Consider the following 25,303-nt stretch of genomic DNA (forward strand, 5'->3'; position numbering starts at 1 on the left):
CTGAGGCTGCAGTGATTGAAGGGAGCGCCGCGCCGTCATTACCTCGGCTGCAGACGTGTTCCCTGACGGAGGCGGGCCGGTGAGCCAGCGGGTCAGAACCTTGGTGCTGCTCTGCAGGTCCGGTGAGTTGCCTGCAGCCTGGGCTGGCCTGGTGGGTGTAATCCAGCAGGGTGGAGATAAAAATGACAAACCTAACTACCACTTCCTTAATTAGCAGGAGACAATTTAGGACCAGGGAATACTAATAAGATCAGCATTAATGTCCTTTTTCACTCATGTAACTTTGTTCTAATTTATAATTAATGTTCCTCTGTGTGTTTCCACTGTCAGTCTGCATTAAATGTCCCTCCTGGCTGTTATAAACTGAGCTAACACTGTGATGCAGAGGCCGTACGGTTTATCCGTGGTTAAAGCGACCGTTCCAGCTGGTAAAAATCATTTCCCAGTAATCCGCCCGGCAGCCTGGGGAATGCCTGTTTGGGAGGTCGTTGTGTTTCTGTGGAGATCAGCGGGCAGGAATGAAGCCTTTCTGAGAGGCTTTAGCTGCAGGCCTGGCCCGCTGCTCATTGGCTGCCTGCAGATTGTTCTGCGAGCTGGAAAACCTGCTCACATTCTTCTGCGATGAGCCGCCTGTCAGTCCGTGCTCAGGGGCGTTATCTTCCACCACAGCAGAGCTGCAGGCTTTTATTCTGTGGTGGTGTTGTTGTTGTGAGGCCTCAGCAGCAGCAATGGTCCAAAAGCAGGCAGAACCGGGTCCGTTCAGACTCCCAGACCCCGGTGCCTCCTCAGCAGGATTCAGGCTGGTTGATGTCCTCAGCAGGAAGCGGCGCCGTTAAACCTGAGCAGATGAGCCGGGGGAAAGTATCAGCTCAGGCTGCTGGATTCTAAAACCAATCACGGCTCATTTCAGCACATTTCTCTGGCTCTGAGTCCAAAGATGCTTGTTGAGTTTCCATCTGCTGTGATTCCTGAAGCTGGTCTCTCATCTCTGAACTAGTCCTCGTTAATAAACCAGTCAGGCCTCCACGACCCGATTCCTCAGCGCCGCCACTGAAACAATCTGAGGCACCGGTGCCGTCAGCCCAGGGTAGAAAGCAGATTAGTACCCGTAAGAAACAAGCTATGATTGTTTTCACCACATGGACGTGCCTCTGGTGAAGTTCTGACTCTTTGGGTCAGAGAGCTGGAGGCGTGTAGCTGGCGTCCCACAGGCGGGTCCCCCGGCGCTGACAGCAGGTCCTCACACCGGGTCTGGGACAGACAGAAGCGGCGCTCAGGGTTCTTGGCAGCACATTTCAGCGTCACGCCCGTCAGACGGGCCACATGCTAGCTGTGCTAACGCTACAAGCTAATGCTAATGCATTAATGCTACAGAGCGACTTATAACACCTCCTGTTAACCTCTTCCTGCAACATTACCAGGTTCTTTTATCTGGTAATGTGGTGTTTCTATTGGAGATTTCTGTAGTAATAAAAAGACTATATTTTACCATATTTAATCTAAAAGGCAGAGGAATGTTAACAGCTTCAGTTCTGGGTTCTCACAAGGCAACCGGTACCTGAGAACCTCGTTTGTTCTCTCACACGGACATTAAACAGGAACCGTGTGTCCACCCATCCAGGGCCGGGCCCAGCATGACATCAGGGTTCTGTTCATCACGTTGGAGGAGGAGAAGATGCTTCCTAGCTGACCATCTTCCCCTCATCAGTCCTTCTGTCCAGTCCAAGCAGCACGTCAGACTCTGTGCCTCCAGAGTCCGTTTATCTGGCATTTACATGGCAACCAACCAATCCAGTCTCTATAATCCCATAATCTCTAACACTACACTAGAACTTCAGGCTCGGTACCCAGATGCAGAAAGACCCGGTACCATTTCTCAGACCCTGCCAACCCGCTTTAAAGCCACAGGGTTCCTTCTAACCACGGTCAGAACAAAAACCTGCTTCACTCTGATCTTTATGGTCATCTAGTAGAAGATAACGCAGCATTTAGGAACAAATGTAGTCATTTAAAAGTTCTCATCCATCCCAGCAGAACCTGAGCAGAACCTGTATCCTTTCTGGAGGTTTTTGGACTCAGTGGTTCTGCGCTGCTGAGACACTGGGTGGTTCTGGACTCAAATAGGTGGTTCTGGTCCATTCAGATGTGTTCAGCAGCAGTTTCTGTGCTTCTGCTCATTCTGCATCATGTTAGGTGATTATTTGGTTCTGGTTCTGATTAGTTTCTGCTCTAATTGTCAGCGTCAGTCTGGATCCGCTACGTTGACCCGTTTTACTGTTTGGGACCGGTTCTTTTAGCACTGAGCAGAGTAAAGGAGGCAGAACCGCTCGTCTTGTTGGAGCCTGATGGACCTGGAGGGGGAAATAAATCTAAAATATCCAGATTCTGGAGCTCAGGGAGCAAAATGGTGCCAGAAAGGAGCAGAAAAAGGAGGAAAATACAATTTAATCTCAACTGTGACATTTCTGCCGGTATGACGGACTGTGAGTTGCGTACCGAGATAGAACTGGGTCATGGTTCTGTTCACTGGGTCACGGTTCTGTTCACTGTTTAATCGGAAATAAATCATGCAAAGACCATCATTCTGTTACCGTTTAATTTATGGAATAAATAAATGACTAAAGATCCGTTGTGGTTCTGTTTGGAGCTGCTGGTCCAATGTTGTGAAATTGAAATTGTTGGATAAACAGATGCAGACATGCCCCCCCCTCCATTTATTTCAAAGCAGCAGCGTAGAAGCAAACATTTACTGACAGTAAAACTGATTAATGAAGCAGAGAAAAAGATGATCCGTTTTAATGAGCGTCTTGGTTCTGAAGTCGTCTGCCAAACAGAACCAGGACCAGACAAGGAGCAGAGAGGATCATCAAAGCCACACAGCAATCTGTTCCTTACAGAACCAAAGGCCAATCAGCCCAATTATCTCTGGATCAGAACTGGTTCTAAGTGAAGGGCTGCAGCAAATCACAGAAACGTGACATGAACACATGAAGCTGCAGTCTCTACCTGCTGCATCAGAACATCAGGACAGGTCCACACCGCCGCCGCAGCCATCGTGGTTCAGGAGACTCTGTGTGCAGCTACAGGTGTTAGCATGGATGTAGCTCCAGGTCATGAAGCAAAGGGTTCAATCAGAGGCTGATGTAACAGAACCATCTGTTAGAAGGTTCTGTCCAAACTCTGCAGCTGTTTTCACAAAAAATGCACAAAAAGAAGTTAGACTGAAAAAACTCAGACTATAACAACTAGGTCCCGAAACTGAACCATAGGTCAGCTCTGCTGCTAACACAGCACAGTACCACACTTAAAGGCAGAGTCTGCAGTTTGAATAACTGCGTTAGCCCGTATTACCTGCTCTTCTGCTCCTCTGCTCTTATTTCTGTCTGCTGAGGCCTTCCTCCTCTTCTCATAAACATGAACGCGGTTCACTTCCAGCGACTCTCAGCCATGGTCAAAGTCTACGGTGAGAGCAGCGGAGCTACAGTGAACGGCTAGCCGCTCAGCTAACCGCTAAGCTAACCGCTAAGCTAACCGGATACATAAACACTAGAAGGGCGCAGCCAGCAAGCAGAAACACACTGGTGTTACGTGGGCGTGTCATAATGATGTCATGAGGGACGACCAATAGATGAGAAGATACCTCCAGAACCTGAGAGACGGGGGGGGGGGGGGCAGAACCAGAACTCTGACCAATTCCTGCTCTTCAGACCAAACAGCAGTCTGAAGGGTTCTCTGGTATGTAACATCAGGAGACTTCTGAGCGCATCAGAACCAGGCCACAGCGGGCCAATTGGGTGAGGCGCTGGAGGAGGCAGGAAGCATCGCCATGACGGCCGATGGCGGGACGTCAGGCGGGCGTTGACCAATCACCGCGCGCCATCCACTGCCTCTGGGATACACTGTCATTAAATCCTCAGCGGTTTTTAGTGCCTTAAAAACGTTTGTGACCACATGACGACCCACCTGCTGACTCTGTTGCTTAGCAACATGAGGATGTTGATGCTGAGGGTCACTGATGTTGGTTAGCGTCTTCTATGCTGCATTACAGGACATTATTGCCAGGCAAAGGGCCGCGGCCCACTGACTGGCTCTGTACCTACAAACAGAGTAAATGTCTGAGCCACAGAGACATTTGAAGAGTTTCAGGTTCCCAGGGACTGAAAGAACCTGCAGGTTTGAATCCGATGTGCCCGACCGATACGTGGACCGGAAACGGAGAACCCGGGCCACTTGTGAGCTACTAATGACTCTCAGACCTCTGTCTTTGGGGTTCCTTATAAATAAATCATGTCAGAGAGTGGAAGCTTTGTAAATCTTATTATGCTGAGAGGAACCTTTTCAGCCTTTTCTCTCCATATTCAGCAGTCACATTAAAGGTGGCTGGTTTCAGACCCCTGACCCTGCGCTCGGGTTCTGCTATTGCCTTTAAAGGCCCCTGGGGAGCCGACAGACACATGAAAGGGGTTTAGATGCAGGGCGGGCTCCACAGAGGCCGTTTAAAGGGATCAGCACTCAGGGCTGGAGGAGAAGGCCTGTTTCCCCAGACAGGGACAACAAGACGTCTGCATAAATCGATCCGCTAGTTTTCAGCTTGATTGACTGTCTGAGCGTCAGAGATTCATGACCTGCAGGATAAAAGTTTGACCCAATGTGTTGGTAGAACCAGCTGAGTCCAGATCAATAACTGATCATCTTTCAAGCTAGATTGATCCCTGATGTTCTGGATTAGCGTTGACGCGGCCCGGTTCTGGTCCATCCATTCTCTGGTTTTGCTCCTGAACGTCTCCTGGGGTTAAAAAGGTCTGATGGTAACGACTCTGAGCTGTGACTGCAGTTAAAACAAGGCGAGCACGATATGTCGATCCGAACAGTAAAACTGGGCCGATGGTTTAATCTTGTTGCTCCTCTGAGGAGGGGGGGGGCATGTGGTATCTGGTCATGTGACGCAGCGCAGGATTCTGGGCTAACAGAGGAGACATCAGCGCTCACTTTCTCACTGCTTTTGGTTATTAACCATAAAGAGCTGTAAATATTTTATATGGCGATGGGCCCAAGTTTTCCTATTGGTGCATCCATAGTTGAAACACATTTTCCATGTTTTCCTGCAGGTCGTCAGTGACTGAGGAGACGGTCCGTGTTGAACCTGGAGAGCAACCTGAGCAACGAGGTGAGAGGCTGCAGCTAAACGAGGCACCGTTACGTCCTCCTCTGGTTTTTGGTGGAACCCAGAGACCAACCAGTGTGGGACCCCGACACTTTCTGTGGTGTCCAAAGTTTCCATGTTTGAGCTCAACGCCGAACAACTCCAGAAACTGTATTCCTGCCCACCTAATAGGAGCTAATATGTTAGCAGGTAAAGTCTAGCGCTGACTCCTGAGTCTGCGAGGCAGGAAGAGGAAGCTGATGGGCTGCCGGTCCCAGCCACGCTCAGCTGTCCTACAGCAGCTCGTCAGTAATGAGCTCCCTGTGTGCTGCTGCTGTTTAGTATTCAGGGCTCCAGATCTGTCCTCAGGTCTCCTCCCCTGAGGTCCCTCTGGGGTCAGGGGCCCCTGATGTTAAAGGGCCAGCTGCTATGAGCCATTAACTGGGACAACAGTTACCCAAACAGCACAAAGCAGTTTGTTTGGACAGTCCCACTTAATCTAATTATCATAAATCAGCCTGCAGGTGTCCTGTAAGTGGGGGGGGGGGGGGGGGGGTGTACCGTTACTCTAAGGATGTGGATGGACCCAGTAAAATAGCAGATAAGCTGAGGAGTCCTGACTGGCCACAGCCCTTTGGACCCAGGTCCCTCACCAGATGAGGGATGGTGAGTGGTGAGCAGAGCTGATGAAGGTGGTTCTGACGGTTCTAATACCAGCAGCATAGCCAAGCTGCAGGAATGTTGGACACAGCGGACAGGATTTGTGTCCATATCCCTTCCAGCTGCTGCCTGATGAAACAAAAACACCTCGGAGCAGCGGCCGTTTGCCTTTCTGTTCTCCTTGGACAGCCGAAGCAGATTTCTTTACCCCGGGCTCTTTTAAAAGCTTTTCAAACCGCACTGAGGGCTAAAATAACTTGGCACTCATTTCAGAATAACCACTTCTCCATCCAGAAAATGTGCCGTAGCTGTTGGTGCAGGTGTCTTAATTTATCAGACGTCCCAAAGCTCAAACTGAGGCCCTGGGGAACTCGCATTAGTAGTTATCTTTTTAAAATGGTTGGAGCTGTCATCGGTTAACAGAATAACAGTTTTTAGACCATGCTAACACTATCATGATGGGGTATTGTGGAGGCAGACTAGCAGCAAAATTAAAGAGAAACCTAAAGAAAACTGAGCCTAAAAGTCCAAAATTCAACAAGTTGAAACAATCAGCTAACGGGACAGAGACAAACCGAAGGACAGGCGTGAAATCAGATAATGGACTGAACCAGCTATGAGCTCGTACCAAAGCCATGTGGAACTGATGGAGACAGGAACTGGAGAACAGAACCAAACAGAACCAAAGTCAACATGAGAGACTCTGAAAACCAAATACCAGCAGATACAGAAACCTAAGACAGAGTAAAAGAAACCAGGAAGTAATTAAAACCAAAATAAAATAGACAAGTATCCTGGAGTTCTGTTTGCACCCCTGTGTACCACTGCTGGGCTCCAACAACAACAGGCTCCCTCCGCTCCTTGCAGCCGCTCATCTCAACAATAATCTGGTGCTGGAAGTTTAAACTCTTAACATGCCGAGGACAGCCAGATAAACATGAGAGCCTCTTTAGCGACAAGACAACAACAAAGTGTTGTCGAAAGAACTTTTCCTAAAAAGGGCAGGCGGTTGGGAAAAAACATTCTTAACAATGCTACATGCTAAGCAAACAATGCTAAGCTAACAATGCTACATGCTAAGCTAACAGTGCTAAGCTAACAATGCTAAGCTAACAGTGCTAAGCTAACAGTGCTATATGTTAAACTAACAGTGTTAGAGGCTAAACTAACAGTGCTACATGCTAAGCTAACAATGCTACATGCTAAGCTAAAAATGCTACACGCTAAGCTAACAGTGCTACATGCTAAACTAACAGTGCTATATGCTAAGGTAACAGTGCTACATGCTAAGGTAACAGTGCTATATGCTAAGGTAACAGTGCTATATGCTAAGGTAACAGTATGAAACAGAATAAATGAATAAACTTACCGAACAACAAGCTAACGCTAGCTATTATTATTATTATTAGCTTGACGGACAGCCCAGTGACCAGGGTTCTGTTGGTGTTTGAGCGACTCCTTCGAGCTGTGCCACGCAATGCTCCTGCTGCGGTACAAGTTAACGCAGGAAAACATCAATCAGCTGACGCCTCAATCAGCTAATAAACCATCAAATAACGAAACAAACCAGTGCAGCTCCCTCCATTACGCCTCAGTTTAGCTGCAAAGACACTGGAGGTGAATGTGGCTGATTACACAGGTTACTGCGGAGCCAGACTCAAACTAATAATTAGAGCAGGAACCTGTTTCAACCCGTTGTCACATGACTGTATGAACCCACTGGTACCTCCAGGGGGTCACATGTGACTTTGCTGACATTAGTAGTCCACCTGCACCTGGATGAGAATGACCCTTCAGTGCTTAAAGCACCACTTCTGGGGATCTTCTAGGATTCATAGAGCTGTGGTTACAGTCCTACCATTAATTCTCAGATCCAGGTATGATCTGAGAACGAGAGCCGTGCTGTGATTGGCTCTAAATGCCTATTAGAATATTATGATCCACTTTGTTAAAGGCACAGTATATTCATCAAGTTAAAAGTCAACTTGCTGTGGCAAGCGTTAGAGACTGTGGCTCAGTGGTAGAGACACTGGCCATAGCCCTCAACACAGCAGTCCCGGGTTTGATTCCTGACCTGAGCCGTTTAACACACAACTTCCCTTCTTACCACCAAACTACTAGTGAATGAAGGTGGCCCTAAACTTTAAAACGTTAACTTAGCATCAGCTGCACGTTGCTGTTGAAGGTAAATGTCCTTGGCTCCTGCAGTGAAGACAAAACATCTGCAGAAGCTGGTGGTGTCTGTTTTACAAAGTGGAGGCTGAAAAAAGCAACACGAGGTCCAGCGTGACCCTGAAACATCGTTTTCAGGCTCACGCTGAGAAAACAGGCATGAATTGCCTGTTTTCTCAGCGTGAGCCTGAAAACGATGTTTTAGGCTCACGCTGACAAAACAGGCAATTCATGCCTGATGGACAATCAGTGTTTCTGGCCTGGTTTCCCATTCATTTAACAGCAATACAAACGCTTGCTATGGCAACCATTAAACCCAGCGGCCTGGTCCCCCAGTCAACACCAAAGCCTGAGCATTTCACCTGGAGGGGGCGCTGTGTTGGCTTCACAACAACTTAGTCACATGTTTAGATGAACATGTGAGGGACAGACATGTTGGGTTCCTGGAAATGGCCTCCTGTGAGTCTGCAGCTGCTGGAGATGTGGAGGTGTTACAGCTCTCTGCTGCTCTATTTAAAGATCGCTTCTACTGCCCAAAGAATGTCCTCTAAACTGCTGCCAGCACGGCGGACCCAGACGGTGCTGCTGGGCGCAGTTGTTTGGTGCAGCAGAGAACCTGATGCTTCCACAGTGAATCAGGGGGCGGAGCTGTGAGCCTGCAGCCTGAGAGTTTGTGGAGCAGCCGCTCTCTCAACACATGCTGCTGTCTGCGCCGCCGCAGCTCAACAGCTCCTCTGTGCACGCATCTCAAGTGTCTGTTGTTGTGTTGGAGGGGGGGGGGGGGTCTCAGTTTGGACCGGGTCAGTCAGAGAGGAGCCGAGTGCGAGGTGAACTCCAGACGGGGTGAGTGCTTTGTTTCTCCTCTTTCAAACTCTGCTGGGAGCTCTGATTCAGCTCAGGATCAGAGAACAACTTGTTTGTTGAAACTTGTCAGGAGTTGGAAAAGTTCTGCAGAACCGCAGAGGAACCGCTTAGTTCTTCTGAGTTATTGGGTCTGAGCTGAGCGGTCCGTACAGCTGCTACCAGTCGCCACCATGCTGTTTTATCAGGGATCCCTCTGCAGGGATGGCCGAGGCTGTTAGAGCTGTGGGAGGCTGGTTTCTGCTCCTGTCACCATGCAGCAGAACGAGCTGCAGACCCAGAACCATCAGAGTTTCACCAGGACCAGACAGATGAGCAGAATCACCAGCAGCTGGACTTGGATCACCTCGGCTGTCGGTGTTTTTATGCTTTCAGTGTGCAGCAGCAGAACCCAGAACCTGTCATTATGGTAGCAGTGCAGTACTCCATGGCTGCCTTGGGGGGGCGCTAACTGAGGGAGAAGCAGCTCACTTTAAAGTTCCCAGTGAAAGAGCTGAGCAGCCATGCTGCATAAAGGAGCAGAAGATGTTAATTAGCTTCTATGCATTGCAGTTCTATAACTTTCATTTTCCTTCACATTCAGTAAAAAGTAGCTGGGTTAATGCTGGTGTAAAATAAAGACCATTAAAACTGGATTTAATGATTGAGCTTCACACAGAGTGAACTAAAGCTAGAGTCAGAACATCAGGATCACACAGACTGGTCCATATAGAAACAAAGCATATCGATAAAATACAAATCATGTTGATCGATATCGATAAAATATATGTAATTCTTAACATAAATTTTAAGTTCAGCCCTGAACATTTTATGCTGTTGCTTAGCGACATGTTTTAGATACAGACACAAACGCTGAATTCAAACTCAACTTTTTACCAAAAAAGAAAAAAACACCTGCTCTCTGAACTCTGTGAAGGGGGCGGAGCTTGGTTCCTGGGTCTGCCTTGTGATTGGCTGGGAGGATGTAATGATGTAATATTAACCTACATGATTGGCTGGAATGCAAAATGAAGGAAAACTGTTATTCTATTGAACTTTTTATTGACCTTTTTTCTATCATAGATGTACGTCTATAGATCAATTGTTATTGTTATTGAATTATCATCCAGCCCAAACTAAGAACCAGAACTGTAAGTTCTGCATTTTGGTGATCAAATCCAGTGAGACCCTAAAACATCAAATACCAAACCCAATAATCAGTTTTTCCCTCCGTTTCGTTTCACAAACAGAAATTATTTTAAAAACTTGATTTTATGTCAAGCATTTCTTCTGGGAGTCGACATGAATTTAAAGTGCAGCTAAATCCAAGCTGTGAAACAAGCTGGAGGCGCTGCCGTAGTAAACAATGAAAATATCACAATGTTTGCTGCTAGTGGCATTAAAGGTTCATTATATGCTTATAAAAAAACACCAAAAAACGTTTGATCATTATAAAATAAGGTTATATACACCAAGCCTCCATCCTGATGATGTGTTGATGGTCCTTTTTGTGGATAGATAGTCCCAGCACCAGGTATGATCAGCAGATATAAACAGAGGTGGCGTCATCTAGTGGCAGTATCAATGAACTATCATAATCCCGGTTTACTTAATTAATAAAAGTATAAAATAATGCCGGACAGAGCCTAACCCTCTGCAATGCCTGTTAGTAAAGCGGCAACTCAGTGTGATGAAGACCAACGTTATTAATTAAATAAACCGATCTACAGCAACTTAGAGCCTCACATCAGAACATTTATTCATGTCAGTCAACTCTGCGTCACATCTGAGCCTCAGCAGGTTTAGCTTCAGTGAACACCAACGTTCAGACTGGATTCACAGAGACCCAGCCTTTTCCCTCTTTGTCATATTTTTTGGGCTTTTTTTCACTGGATCTTGGACATTTCTTAATTGTTTCACTGAGAAATGCTAATAGCTGTTAGCCTCTTGTTTTATTCCCTGCTGCGCATGTGCAGTACGTACTTCCTCTGTTATTAAAAATAAACACTAAAGGTTTTATTTACTAACAAATTGAGCAAAAGTAAAGCATAAAAAAACAAGATAACTAATACGGCAGCATGACATGATAATCTTTCTTAAAACCTTTGTATGCAGCAAGAGTGAGCTACTAATGTATAAATTAGAAAAAAATCAAATAATGTGGCTATGCACCTTTAATTAATGAGCTGAAAACAGGCTTCACTTAATTTGTGTAACTTCTAAATAACTTAAAAAAATAAGTAAATGAGTAAATTAAAGTGTCTCGTCTTAAAAAGAAGGTTCCACAATATTTTAAAAACATATTTTCCTAAACATATATTCAGCTTTGCTGCTGTTCTCCTCATGGAAGCCCCCAAAAAAGTTCTGATTGTCCAAAAATTAAATCTTACAAAATTGTAAAATTTAATTGATTGGTTTAATCAATTTATTTTCCAGCCCTCGGATCTATATCATTTATAAGGGAGAAAAAAGCTGGAAGTCTGCATTAGCCAGAAACAATTAGACTTCAGGGATGTTTACCTGAATAATAATGTGTTCAGTTTGTTCTTCATGTCTCCAGAATGAAAAAAATACTTAATTAAATGTATTTAGAAACGCTCTTTGCCCTAAATGCTGGCCTTGCTTTTCCTTTAAGAGCTTTTATGTTCAATAAAAATCTCACTGCCCACCACAGAAACACCCTGATGAACTGGTCCAGATGAACTGATCTGGATGAACTGATCCGGAGGAACTGATCCGAATGAACTGATCCAAATGAACTGGTCCGGATGAACTGATCCAAATGAACCGGTCTGGATGAACTGGTCTGGATGAACTGATCCAAATGAACTGGTCCGGATGAACTGGTCCAGATGAACTGATCTGGATGAACTGATACAGATGAACTGGTCCAGAGGAACTGATCCAGATGAACTGGTTCAGATGAACTGATCCAGATGAACTGATCCAGATGAACTGATCCGGATGAACTGGTCCGGAGGAACTGATACGGAAGAACTGGTCCGGATGAACTGATCCAGATGAACTGGTCCAGATGAACTGGTCAGGATGAACTGATCCGGATGAACTGGTCTGGATGAACTGATCCAAATGAACTGGTCAGGATGAACTGGTCAGGATGAACTGATCCGGATGAACTGGTCTGGATGAACTGATCCAAATGAACTGGTCTGGATGAACTGATCCGGATGAACCGGTTCGGATGAACTGGTCCAGAACCTCCTCCCTCCTGGTTCTGGTTCCCTGAGGACAGGTTTACCCTGTCAGCTATTCAGTCTGGTGAAACATGAGCGTAATGAGCTGCAGGCTCAGGTGCTGCAGCAGGTGACTGCATGCCCAGGTGTGTCAGGACCTTCTCCTCTCTCAGGTGAGGAAATCTGGAAGTCTCAGTCTGTCCAGACTTGTCCTGAAATGTTCAGGAACATGTGAGGCTGCCGCAGCGTGATCCGTCATGTCCCTCCGACCCCGGATCAGAACCAGCCCACCGAGCCCACAGGCTGGGTTTCATATTAAAAGCAGAAGCAGTAAGGACGGCCCACAGATGCCTGAACATTTAACGATACTGAGAACGTTAAAGAAGTTCAGACAGAAGGAAGCATCTTCTTAAACCTTAAAAATGTAATTTGTTGTGAGGAATAAGTTATTTTCCCCCTTACATTCACTCCTACCAGGTGTATCAGCTGGACACGGTGAGAAGATCATGAGCAGCACTCAGGAGGAGGTCCTGCTTGGACCTCAGACCTCCAGCCTGGTGCTCCTGACTGTTGAAGTGAGAGGGAACAGCAGGCTGAGGCCTTCAGGGAGAACATGGGCCGCTGGTCAGGGATTTAAAGACATCCCAGGAGGATCTGGTCCGTTCCATGTTTAGCTTCCATGGGAGGAGGAACCAGAACTTCTGGAAAGTTCTTTGGACGGATGAGAACCGAGTCATCTGGACTCCAGAACCATGACGTGTTTGAGAAGAACCAGTTAGAGCGTCTCAGGAAAAGAGCACTGAAGCATGGAGGTGGGAGTGTCATGGTTTGGAGAACTGGACCTGGCCCGCCCAGCACTGCAGAACCCATCATGAGTTCTTCAAGTATATCAGAGGAGAACCTGAAAGGAGGCGCTGCAGTGGCCTGGGGGGGGGGGCTGAGAACACGGAGAACCTCCACCTTTTCTCTCGTCTGTCTCTCTGATTGGATCTGAGGCTATACTGGTTCTCACTGTCCTCACGGTTACCGACGGGATGGTTCTGGGGATCAGAACCCAGAATACACAGCAGAAATGTGCTGTGGTACTGGCTAACCCGGTTCTGTTGGGTTCTGTTGGGTTCTGTTTCCTTTTGGGATTCAGCCTGAAATGACTTTTTGTAGAGATGATAATAAATATAAGGAACATTTTCTAATGACCTGCCGTACGTTTAAACCCAGAAAGCTGTGGGTTGCTGCTGTCGCTGGCAGGCCCAGTGGGTTCTGAGAGCATCTGAGACGGGCCCAGGTTCTGCTCCGGTTCTGACCCGACTGCTAACGTGGAGAACAGCCAGAAGAAAACATGCGAGTCTCTTTATAGATGAGATGAGCAGACGTTCAGAGACAGGAGCACCGACTGCTGAACGGTGCTACGCGCTAAGCTAGCCGCACACAAAAAGCTCCTGAGGTCCAGACCTGGTTCTGAACCACAGCAGCTCGGGTTAAGGTTCTGCCGGTTCTGGTCCAGATCAAGAACCTTCTATTGAAATGTGTGCAGCGGTCGACAGGACAGTCAAGGATCTCCTCCTGGTACCGCTCACTGTCGGACCTGCACGGTTATAGATGAACCCAGTGGGGTTCTGATTCTCTGAGGCTCGGCCCGTTTGGCTGGTTCTGTTGGAGAGCAGCAGAAGCAAAGCGTTGCCGGATATTAACTCCCGTCTGGACCTTGCCTTCATTTCCTCCTCTGGTTCTGCTCTGAATGAAATCAGCCCGCTGGTTAACATGGACCTCTGGTTCTGCTGGGTTCATGTTCTTCTTGACCCGACCCACTCGGGTTTCCTGCCATATGGGTCCAATGATAGAAAAATGTTCTGGTCATTTTAGAGCAGCTCTTTGACTCCAACTGGGCCCGATCCTCCCAGAACTGAGCTGAGTTCTGGTCCGCAGACATCTGCACTCTATCTCTGGTTCTGGACCGATACAGAACCAGAACCGCTGTTGGATCATTGGGATTCATGCTGTGTTTCTGCAGAACTCCTGCAGAACCTCTGTGGTGTTGGAGTGGGTCGGGCTGCAGGCCCAGCTGGGTCAGAATAAAGATCCCGCTTGTCTGGGTTTGGACCGGTGTCGGTCCGCCGTGTTTACCTGTCCCCACAGGTGTGTCTTCACTCTGGCGCCATCCAGATCAAATCTCAGCGGAGATCCAAGCCAGATTGGATCCAGGACCCGGTTCTGTTCCTCACAGCATTATTGGGTCGTTTCTGTCAGAAATGACCCAGAACAGCTTTGGTTCCGTAGCTTTAGCTGTGAAAGCAATGAACTCGTTACTGAATGAGAGGAACCGGGCCCAAGAACCTGAGAGTTAGCCATCAGTCTGGGTCAGGAGGTTCTGGCCCAGCTGGTGTCAGTAAGGTAAAGAGCTTTAGAGGAACCAGAACCCTCAAACTGGACCATGGGACAAGTTTACACCAGAACCAGATTGGAAAAAATAAATTATTTCACATTTCCGTTAACATGTCGACTCTGGTTCTGTTAGTTCTGCTGAGATGCTGAAGGTCCGAAGCTGTGAAAGAACCGCTCTGTGGGCTTTGGGCCAGCCAGAACCACCGAGCTCTGAGGTGTCAGAAGGACCGAGGGAAATCAGAGTCGGACCTGAAGAGACGAAGTTGAACTGAACCTGCTGGGTGGTTCTGGTCCTCGTCACCGCGACCCAAACAGCTGCTGGATCTCCTCTTCAGGCGGTACCTGCATCAGAACCTGCAGCTGCTGCTGTCCACTCTGAAGACCTGACCCGGCTCGTTTGGACCCCTGCTGAGTGTGAACTTTACCAGGTTCTGACACACTGAGGCTGTCAGAACCTGAAGGAACGACCCGTCTGTGGGTCTGAATGTCCTGTGGTGGAACACGGGTCCAAACGACCCGGCAGGTAAAGGTGCCGGGACCGTGTTCAGCATGAAGTCTTTACTGTCCTCCGTTCTACGGTCGGGTTCTGCAGTCATGACCGGATTGGTTCTGATCACTGAGGCTGTTTGGGTTTGAGCTCATTGTTTCTACCAGCAGCAGAACTGACTGCAGGTTCTGACCCGGCCAGCAGGGAGCAGCAGAGGTGAGGAAGAGGAGGAGCGGCTCCAGCGAGGAATGACTGGCAGCTGGGAGGCGGAGCCTAACGTGGGGGTCAGAGCCGACGGCAGAGAGACGCTCAGACGGCTCCGAGGCGGGATCATGGTTCTGACGGCCGGCTGCACCCAGCATGGTAAGACCGCGACCCGCTCAGCCCGGCCCGGCCCGGCCCGGCGGGGGAGGGGCGGCCGGTGTCGGGTTCTCCTGGGGCGACCCGAGGGGGTAAGGTGCAGCAGCAGCAGGGCGGTTAACTGCAGCTCAGACCCGGCAGTCAGAGTGCAGAACTACAGATCCAGCTGGTTCTGACTGAGCCAAACCGGACCCATCGGACCAGACCGCTCCGGATGCAGGCTGCGATGCTGCGTGTTCTGATGCCTGGTTTCCAGAACCGGTTCCACAGCTCTTCATCAGGACCCAAAACCTGTCTCTCATGCTTCTGGACCGGTTCTAGCGGGCAGACGCTGTGGAGAGGTTCTGACCGTGGTTCTCCTCTGGACCCGTCACGATGGAATGTGGACCTCTGAAGGAGTTACTGCTCCACAGGTTGCTCAGAAGTTCTGACCGGTTGGATCCGTCTTTGCTTGATGTGGCGGTACCGCTGAGAGCGGTTCTGGTCTGCGGCTCAGATTTAATGCAGTGCTGCATCCTGCCGCCGTCATGGAGGTCACTATTACTAACTATTACTAATACTAACTATTACTATTACTAACTATTACTATTACTAACTATTACTATTACTAACTATTATTAACTATTACTATTACTAACTATTACTATTACTAACTATTACTATTATTAACTATTATTAACTATTACTAACTATTACTATCACTAGGTTACTTTTATTTACCGTTATTTAGGGTCTGAAGGCAAAATTATAATAATAAACCTGAATGTAGAAGTTTGATGAGAAAAATCAGCATTTTGCTGATCTGACCTTTACCAGCAAGACAAGCAGGTTAGGGCTAGGAGACAACTAACCAGCAGTTAACTAACCAGGGTCAACTAACCAACGGTTAACTAACCAGCAGTCAACTAACTAATGGTCAGTTAACTAATGGTCAGTTAACTAATGGTCAGTTAACTAGGGGCCGACTAACCAGGGCTGATTAACGGCCATCAGGACTTCCAGCTGATTATAATTAGCACTAAATGAACACTGAGGACTTAATTGTTGTTAATTGTTCTGATGTTTGGGTCGGACCGGTTCTGCTAATTGTTCTGATCCTTGGTGACCCGTTTCTGGTTCTGCTGCGGCCCGGGTCCTCCTCTGCCTCCTAACAGAACCTGCGGTTCCCAGCATTAGCTGCTGGTTTCCTCCTCTTCCAAACGTCTCGTGATGCTTTCAGGGCCCAGGGGAAAGTGGAGTTTTACTCTGAGGGTTCTCCTCAGAACCACAGTAATTCTGTGGTTCTGAGGAGAACCGGTTCCGGTGCGGTCCAGAATCAGAACGTGGACGCCAACGTGAGTCTTTGTTTCATAAACAGCAGCAGTGAAAACAGTGACTCAGGTGATGACACACCTGAGCAGGGCGAAGCGCCGTAACCATGGAGACAGCAGGTAAACTGGGCGTGTGCAGGACGTGCTGAGACAGGAACCAGAACTATGTGGGTTCAGCTTGCAGTCAGAATAGTTCTGACAGATGACCCGGCTCAACGTGGTGGAACAAGTTCTGCCTGAGAACGTCTGAAGGTGAAGAAACTCTAGCAGCTCAGGTGAGAAGGTCCAGAACTCCAGAACCGGTTCTGATTGGCTGACGGCAGCTCAATCCTCAGCGCTCCAATTAAAGGGTCGGCAGTTCGGTTCTGAATCAGATGTGTGGAAAGCACTTTGGGTTCTGCTGATGGTGCCGCTGGTCTGAAGTCACAATCGGACGGTCGGAACCAAGTTCTGGAACCGGGCTTCACCTGGGTTTCATGTCGGACCTTCTCTTCATGGTTGCTGTGAAACCGGACCTCTTCAGAACCAATCAGAAGGTTCTGGATGATGTTGGTGATCACGTTGAGCAGGAGGTATCAGGTCCGATGACCCGGTCTGGATCAGGTCAGTTAGTGGTTCTGGTCTCTACAATAGAATTAGAGACCAGGACGGTTCTGGTCCAGCTGCTGTTTCTGACGGCTCGGTCCGGATCCTGCTCAGAACCAGAATCCTGTGATCCCGGCGCAGGAAGATGGCGTGCTGGCTGCTGCCGGGCCTCGCTCGGCCCGGTTCCAGTCGTTGAGCCCGTAAGTGGTTCTGAGCGGCGCTGGTGAATGCTCAGGTTCTGATGTTCTGACCGACGGCTCTGTGGTTCCAGTAAATCCAGCGCAGACCCGGTTGGTCCTGGCGCCGGCGCCTCGCCGTGTGGATCGCGTTGGACACGCTTCTGGAAGTCATCTCCACGGCGCCGGCCGGGTCAACGGTCGGTCCGGCTCGGTACCGGCAGGCTGTAACCGGGCCGGACCTCCAGGGTGCCGGGTCGGGTCGGTTCTGGATCCACGGAGGCAGCAGGATTCCTCCCGCTGGGTTCGGTTCTCTCTGCAGCAGCTGCTTCACACCGTCAGATAAAGTTCTGTTTGGTTCTGGAGGTTCTGGATCGGCGCCGTTACAGAACCGCTGGTTTCTGTGGATGTTGCCCTGGCAACGTTCCTGCGCTATCTGAGGCAGCATCGTCGGCCCGCGGCGCCGTGAGGCCCGGCAGCGCCGGTCCAGGAATGTGACGGCAGCAGAGGAAACGAGCAGAACCGTCTCCAGACGGGTCGCAGCATGCCGCAGCCAACCGGGCCCGGCAGAACCTCTGCCTACAGGGAGTCCTGCCGCTCCAGACCTCCTGCAGGTTAGAGACCCAGTTAGATGGTGCCGGTTCTTCTGACCAGTCCAAACGTCACGGCTGGTTCTGGAGGAAGTAAGCTGGTTTTCTAGTCCTCCAGAACCTGAAGGTCCTACGACAAGCAGAACTATTCTGGTCATTTCAGCAACTGGACCTGGTTTCCTGTTTCCAGAACCACTGGGTCCATATTCAGGCTGTGGAGTTAACAAGCTTTTATTGTGACGGGTTGGCCGGATCACACCTCACCTGCTTTGACCAGGTGAGCTGTCACAGCTGGTACCGGTTAAACGGGTTAACCCGACCCGTTAGGAGCGCTAACCCAGCTAGCGTTAGCCTGGAGGCTGGTTTAAGGTTAACTAGTAACTAAACTAGACGCTAACATGAGTTAAACCATTTCAACTAACCAGCGTTAACCCAGAGTAACCTGGTTAATCAGTTAGTGCTGGACCTCTGATCCAGCATGGAGACCCCAGACATGTGACGGGTCTCAGCCAATCAGGGAGCAGAGTTCCTGCAGATGTTCTGACACGTTGAGGCTGACCCGCCCCGCAGGAACTGGTTCTGCGTCACCGGGAGGATGAATCATGTTCCTGCAGGGACAGACGGCCGAGTATCCGTCCCAACCAGCAGAACCAGAACCAGAACCAGTTCATCTAAAGGCATCAACCCTAACCGGAACACAGGAGGCCTTTTCTAGAAATTAACCTGAACTTCACCAGAACCACAGCTGGTGGCTCGCCTCCGTCTGCTGGACCCGCCCAGTACTTCAGAACCAAATGAATGGGTCCATCAACAGAGACTCGGCTCTGCGGTTCTGGTGCACTGAGCCGGGCCTGCTGTCAGAGTTCAGTACCAGGGCTGGTCATCGGCCGCCATGGCGATGCTTCCTGCCTCCTCCAGCGCCTGGCAGCCCATTGGACCGCTGTGGCCTGGTTCTGATGTCACTACCAGAACCCGACTCGTGTCGTGGCAATAAAACGGCCAACGCATCGTTGCTGCAGCGTTTTCTGACCTGTTTAATTAAGTGACCAGGTGTTTGCATGCTGTAGGAGGCAAAGCTCTGATTGGCTATGGGTGAAGTGCATTCTGGGAGTTGCAGTTTCTGTCTTCAGACACTTATGGATGGTTTGATGAAGGATCCAGGAGGTTATGGCATGAACTGTGGAGATCGAGAGTCCCTTGGTCCTTGCTCAGGTGAGGGTTGCTGTGGACAGGTGGGCCTGTGGGGGGGTGGGGCGCTCTGCTTTTATGTCACTGCTGTCAGGGATCTCAGGATGAAAAGGTCCTAAATGTGAATAAAAGATCAGTTTTATTCAGCTGGGAGCCAGACTGGGTGGTGGTCCTCCTCCTCTTCCTCCTCCTCCTCCTCCTCACTGTTGCTCCCATTATAACCAGCAGAGCTGCGGCTCCTCACAGAAACTGGGGGAGTGAAGCTCTGGTGCTGGAGTCACATGGTCGATGGAGCCATCTTCATGGTTCCTGATATCTCCGCCCGGAGTTTCTCCTGCTGGTGGAGACCCAGACAGGAAGTTCTGACCCGATGATGGCAGAACCTGAGCAGGGACTCAGAGAAACTCTGGTTCAGTGGATGTTCACCTTGTTCTGTCTCCCTCCAGGACTCTGAATCGTTGGACCGCTGCATCCAGAAGGTTCTGGCAGCGCTCTACCCGCCCTTCCAGGCCACGTCGCCCTCCCTGCTGGCTCAGGTCCTCAGCGTGGTGGACAGCAGCTTCACAGGAGACGGCCTCCGCTACCTCATCCACTTCCTGCTCCCTTCCAAGCAGCTTCTGCAGCTCCTCCAGCAGGAAGCCTGTGTGAGTCCACCCTGTGTCCGTCTGTCGCTACCTGCTCTCCATCCCGTCACCCAACCCCTGTTTACCGTCTGCAGCGCTGAAGCATTCACACCCCGTGAGCTTTTTCATTTCTGCTGGTTGCCTGAGGCTGAGACTCAGAGCTGTGCAGAGAAAAACATCCATGCTTTTAATTTTTGACAGACATCAGACATTTAACCCCCTGAAACTGCTTCTGGTGGAGTTCACCAGGCCGAACGTTTACATCCCTGGCAGATTGGTAGGACTTCCTGTGGCGCCTTGACGTAGACGGCAGGCAGAGGAAACGAAACAAAACTAGATTTAAACTAAAGGGGAAACTAGTTGTTTAGGAAACTTAGCAAGTAGCATCCAGCCATTAACCTGCAGCATCACTCCTCCTGGATGAATCCAGCCTCACAGGACAGCTGATGGCTTTGCAGCAATCCCTCATACCCAGCATGCATGAAGCGACAGTGGAGAGGAAAACCTCCACCAGAACCAGGCTCCTCCTGGTGTTTGAGCCTCTGACTGTAAAGAGGACAGAATATTTCCTGTCAAGTTTTGGTTTTTCTAGGCAGTTATTTACAATATTCTGTGTGGCAGAAGGTTTATTTTAAATGAAGATAAATTAATTTGAATCTAGAATTTTAGTGAAACAATTTTTAAATGTTTGAAACATAAAATAACGCATTATGTTTTAATGTGTGAAAAGAGAAGTTCTCCTCCAGGTCCTCGTCACATTATTTCTCTCTATAGCACCACTCCCCCACAGGGACGCCTTCCAACCCTCAGAGCGGCCTAGTCAAAGCCCAGACCTACATCCAACCCAGGATGTGTGGAAAGTGTTAAAAGCCAATGTTCTCAGGTGTTCTCAGGTGTTCTCAGGTGTTCTCCAGCGATCTGTTTTAGGAAGACGTTCAGAGCTTCATGGTGGAGGCAGCAGAATCTGCAGCGTTCAGGTTTTGTTGCTACAAAGGTGACTAACCTGTCTCCTCTCCTGTCTCCTCTCTCCTCTCTCCCCTCTCTCCTGTCTCCTCTCTCCTGTCTCCTCTCTCCTGTCTCCTCTTCTCCTGTCATCCTCTCATCCTGTCACCTCACTACTCTCCATGTACGCCTCTCTCCGGTCTCCTCTCTCCTGTCTCCACTCGCGTCCTGTCCCTCTCTCCTCGTCTCCTCGTCTCCTGTCTCCTCTCATTCTCCTCTCATCCTGTGCTCTCTTCCTCTCGTCCTCTCTCCTGTCTTCCTCCTGTCTCCTCTCTCCTGTCTCCCGCTTGCCTGTCTCCTCTCTCCTGTCTCCTACCTGTCCTCTCTCCTTCTCCTGTCTCCTTCGCTCCTCTCTCCTCAGTCTCCTTCTCTGGTCTGGCTGTTCCGTCATGAAGGCCTGGCCCTCTGTGCATCCATGAGTAATATAGTGGTCCAGCGCTGTGCTTCTGGACCAGCACCTCCTCCATCCAGGGGAAAGACGTCTACCTGCTGGTTTCTTCTCCTGCTGCCGCTGCTGGAGCGCCTCCTGCAGGAGCAGCGTCTCCGTCAGGCCCCGCCTGCTCCTGTGCAGCGTTTCTGCGGGCGGCCGTCATGTGGAGCAGCAGGAGGTGCCGGTTCCAAGCTCTGACGGCGCTCTTCAGCATGGCCTGGCTGACTCTGTGAACCGGGACGGGAGCGGCGAGGAGCCGCCAGGCTGGAGCGCTGTGTCCTCCAGGCCCACGGAGACGTCTTCAGGGTCCCCTGGGAGGACGTGGTCCACCCGCAGTTCATCACTCGGCCCCAGAACACCTCCACCCAGGGGGGCGGGGCCTCGGCGAGGGCCGGCGACGATCCGGACCGCTCCAGGATGGATGTGAAGCTCCTCCCGTTTCCAGCCACAGCCAGCCAATCAGCAGCGAGCAGCGACGACTCGGAGGGGAGTACGTGGAGCTGACGGAGCTGCCGGCGCCTCCTCGTTTTCTCCCCCCAGAAAGGCTCCCTGACCCAGTCCATCAGCCTGCAGCACCGAGCCAGAACCTCAGCGCAGCCCGATGGGGAGACGCAGAGGAGGCGGAGCTCTGAGGTCCGTCCAGCAACGCCTCCTGCTGCCCTCAGCTCACACACGCTGCAGTGCTCCAGACTCCTGGAGGAGACCTTCAGCCTCCACAGGCCTCCTGGTGTGCAGGAGCAAGCAGACGCTGAAAGCTGCACGCAGCGCCCAGAAGGTAAGGAGGACAGGGAGGTGGCAGAGGAGGAGGAGAACGAGGAGGCAAAGAATAGAAGATGTGAAGGTTTGGAGTCAGTTGGTGGGGAAAAGCAGGAGCAGCAGTTAAAGGGGAGGAAGAGGAGGAGCAAAGAGGAGGAGGGGGAAAGGGAGGAAGGTGAGAGAAATGAAGCAGAGTTAGAGGAGGTGCAGAGTCAGGAAAGAAAGGAGGAGGAAGTGATGAAAGGTCATCAGAAGGAAGTAGGAGAGGTTGCAGAGAAGGAGACGGGACATGAAGAGTACATAGATATAGAGGTTTACTCTGAAAGCAACACACAAATGCACTCTGAGGACTCTTATTCTGAAAATGGTGTGGAGAAATTCACCCTGGAGGTCTCCTGCTGCAAAAACACGACTGAAAATATACACCCAGAAGACTTTTATTGTGAAAGTATCACAGAAAAAACTAAAAGGGTGGACGCTTGCTGTAGAAATATCACAGAAAACATCCTCCCAGGAGGCTCTTATTCTGAAAAACTGACAAGGGAAGCAAACCTGAAGGACATTTATTCTGAAAATATCTCAAAAGAAATGCACCCAGAGGGCTCTTATTGTGAAAATATGACCCAACCAACACACCCAGAGGACTTCCTGTGTAAAACAAATCCTGTCACCTCTGCTCCTGATTCCTCTCATCCTGACGGTTCACTACACACGCCGCCTGAAGACTCTTATTTTGAAATCGGCTCCCTTCAGAGACCCTCCAGTGAGTTACAGCCGATAAATTCTGCTTTCCCTGAAATGTTTAAAATCCTACCTCAAGTCCACAAATCGGAGGATTATTTTGAAAATCTGACACAGCAAACACAGCCAGAGGACTCTTATTCTGAAAAACATATACAACCCAAGGACTCTTATTCTGAAAATGAGATTCAACCTATGGACTCTTATTTTGAAAATCAGGAACAATCTGAGGACTTTTATTGTGAAAATCTAAAACAACCTACAGACTCTTATTCTGAAAGTGCAACACTCGTGGACTCTAAAAAACAAAAACAACCTAAGGACGCTTATTGTGAAAATCAGATTAAATCTGAGGACTCTTATTTTGAAAATCAAAAACAACCTGAGGACTCTTATTCTGAAAGTACAACAATTGTGGACTCTAAAAAACAACCCGGTGACTCTTATTGTGAAAATCAGAATAAATCTGAGGACTCTTATTTTGAAAATCAAAAACAACCTGAGGACTCTTATTCTGAAAGTACAACAATTGTGGACTCTAAAAAACAAAAACAACCTAAGGACGCTTATTGTGAAAATCAGATTAAATCTGAGGACTCTTATTTTGAAAATCAAGAACCACCTGAAGACTCTTCTTTTGAAAAACAAAAACCAGCAGAACCTACAGACTCTTATTCTGAAAATACAACACATGCCAAACTTGTGGACTCTTATTGTGAAAAACAGATACAACCTGCAGACTCTTATTGTGAAGATCCAGCTCAGTCTGAGGAAGATCAGACGGATCTGCCTCATCCTGTGTTTAATGAAGGACAAGAGGAAGAAGAGGACTGTGACAAGAATGTTGGACGAAGATCATCGGATGATCAGACTGAAGGTACACACGCCTCCTCTTCCTCCTCCTCTTCCTCCTCCTCTTCCTGTTTATCCCACAAACCTCCAGCCTCTCTCACCTCCTCCTCTGCTGATTGGCTGAATCAGTCCTTTTTCTCTTTCTAACCTCTCCGTAACGCCTCTGCTGATTGGCTGAAGCCTTTCCACCTTCATCATTTCACCTGTCCTTAACTCCTCCTCCTCACTCACCTGGCTGCTTCCAGGAGCTTCTGTGCTCGGTGGTGTCTAGGTGACCTCGCCGCCATGTTGGCGTCTGCAGGTCCTGCAGGGCTGCTTTCTGAAATCCCATTAACATCACCTGCATCACCTGCATCACCTGCTGGACACCTGGTGAACACCTGGTGGAGCAGGAAGAAGGAAGATGATGATAGGCCGCCGTCCCGTGGCGCCCGTGAGGGATGGAGCATTATCAGAAATGGACGCCTGTCAGGCGTTATCCGCCTCATAACGCCATAAAGCGGTCTGGGTGAATGCTGCGTTCTGATTGGTCTGAATGATTCCGCTGACTCAGCTTCTCATTATTAACGAGTTTATGAGTTAATTTCTAGTTCCACCATCTTAAAGTTTTCTAGGTGAATTCTGACTGAAATATAACTAGTAGAACTTTTTAATTAACCAAGTGCCTTAATTTGTGGATATTTGACTGAATAATAATTTCTTAGTATTTTCAGGCTTAGTTTGCGTTTTATCCATGTTGCCATGACAACAAAGGTTCTGGAGAGTTGATGTTTATTTAAAAGTTTTCTAGCTAATGACCAGAATCCACATCACCTGGGCGGGTTCTGGAGCAGACCCAGACCCATTCTGGAGATCAGACAGCTGGTTCTGGTTCTCCATCCGGGTCAGCTGTTGGTGTGGAGGTGGAGAACGTTCCTCCCCTCCCCAGAACCCGGCCAGCTGTTTGGACCAGGCTCTGGTTCTGTTCCACAGGTTGGACTCTAGCAGAGACCCGACCCGGACCCACTGGGCCGTCCAGAACTTCCAGGACTGGTTTTATCCTCACTGACCAAGAGTTTGGACCACTAGGTGGTTCTGGTGGTGATCGGATCATTCAGTCTCTGTTTCTCTGCAGGTTCCAGCTGTCAGCGTTCCCCGGTCCAGTTACACCCCGGTTCTGGTTCAGAAGAACCGGTAGCTGGCCCGACCCAGTCGCCCCAGTCCAGGTTCTACAGCGTGCTGCTGGGTTCTGGAGCTGTGTGCCTGCCTGGTAAGCAGCCGTGTTCCTGACAGAACTTTACACAGAACCGGGTCTCCAGAACCAGACTGCTGGGTTCACACGGCAGGATTTAAAAGCTGTCTGCTGATTTTCAAAACCCGACCCGATAAAAACCGGGTTTGCTCGCACCGCGTGTTGGGTCCGGTCCGATAGGAACCAGAACCGCCGCAGATCTCCCTCAGGAACGTTCTGGTGCCAGACGGGAAGAACCGGGCTGGTTACAGAACCGGGCTTTGGCCTGCTCAGGTTCCTCAGCAGGCGGCGAGCTCGTCCTCAGGGAGCGCCGACCCAGAACGTGGAACAGGCCCGGTTTGAGTCCTTCCGGGTCGACCAGAACCCTCTTAACACGGCATAGGAGAGTCTTAAGAACCGGGCCGATAACCGGGCCCCTGAGATTGTCCTGAGGAGAGGATGGGGCAGAAATCAGCTAGAACTATCTCGCCGTGGTGAACCCGGCGCGGTTCTGGTTTCCGTGTTTCACGTGTTCTGATCCGGTTCCTCCGTCAGGAACCAGGGACAAGAGCGGGACGAGCTCTGCTCACCGTCTCCCGCCT

General features: G+C 49.5%; 1 pseudogene; it reads left to right on the top strand.

Annotated features, from left to right (window-relative positions):
- Positions 1-15,126: 15,126 nt before the first annotated feature.
- Positions 15,127-24,901, top strand: LOC118561943 (annotated as a pseudogene).
- Positions 24,902-25,303: the final 402 nt, after the last annotated feature.

This window comes from Fundulus heteroclitus, unplaced genomic scaffold (assembly GCF_011125445.2).
Source record: "Fundulus heteroclitus isolate FHET01 unplaced genomic scaffold, MU-UCD_Fhet_4.1 scaffold_766, whole genome shotgun sequence".
Classification (NCBI taxonomy): Eukaryota; Metazoa; Chordata; class Actinopteri; order Cyprinodontiformes; family Fundulidae; genus Fundulus; species Fundulus heteroclitus.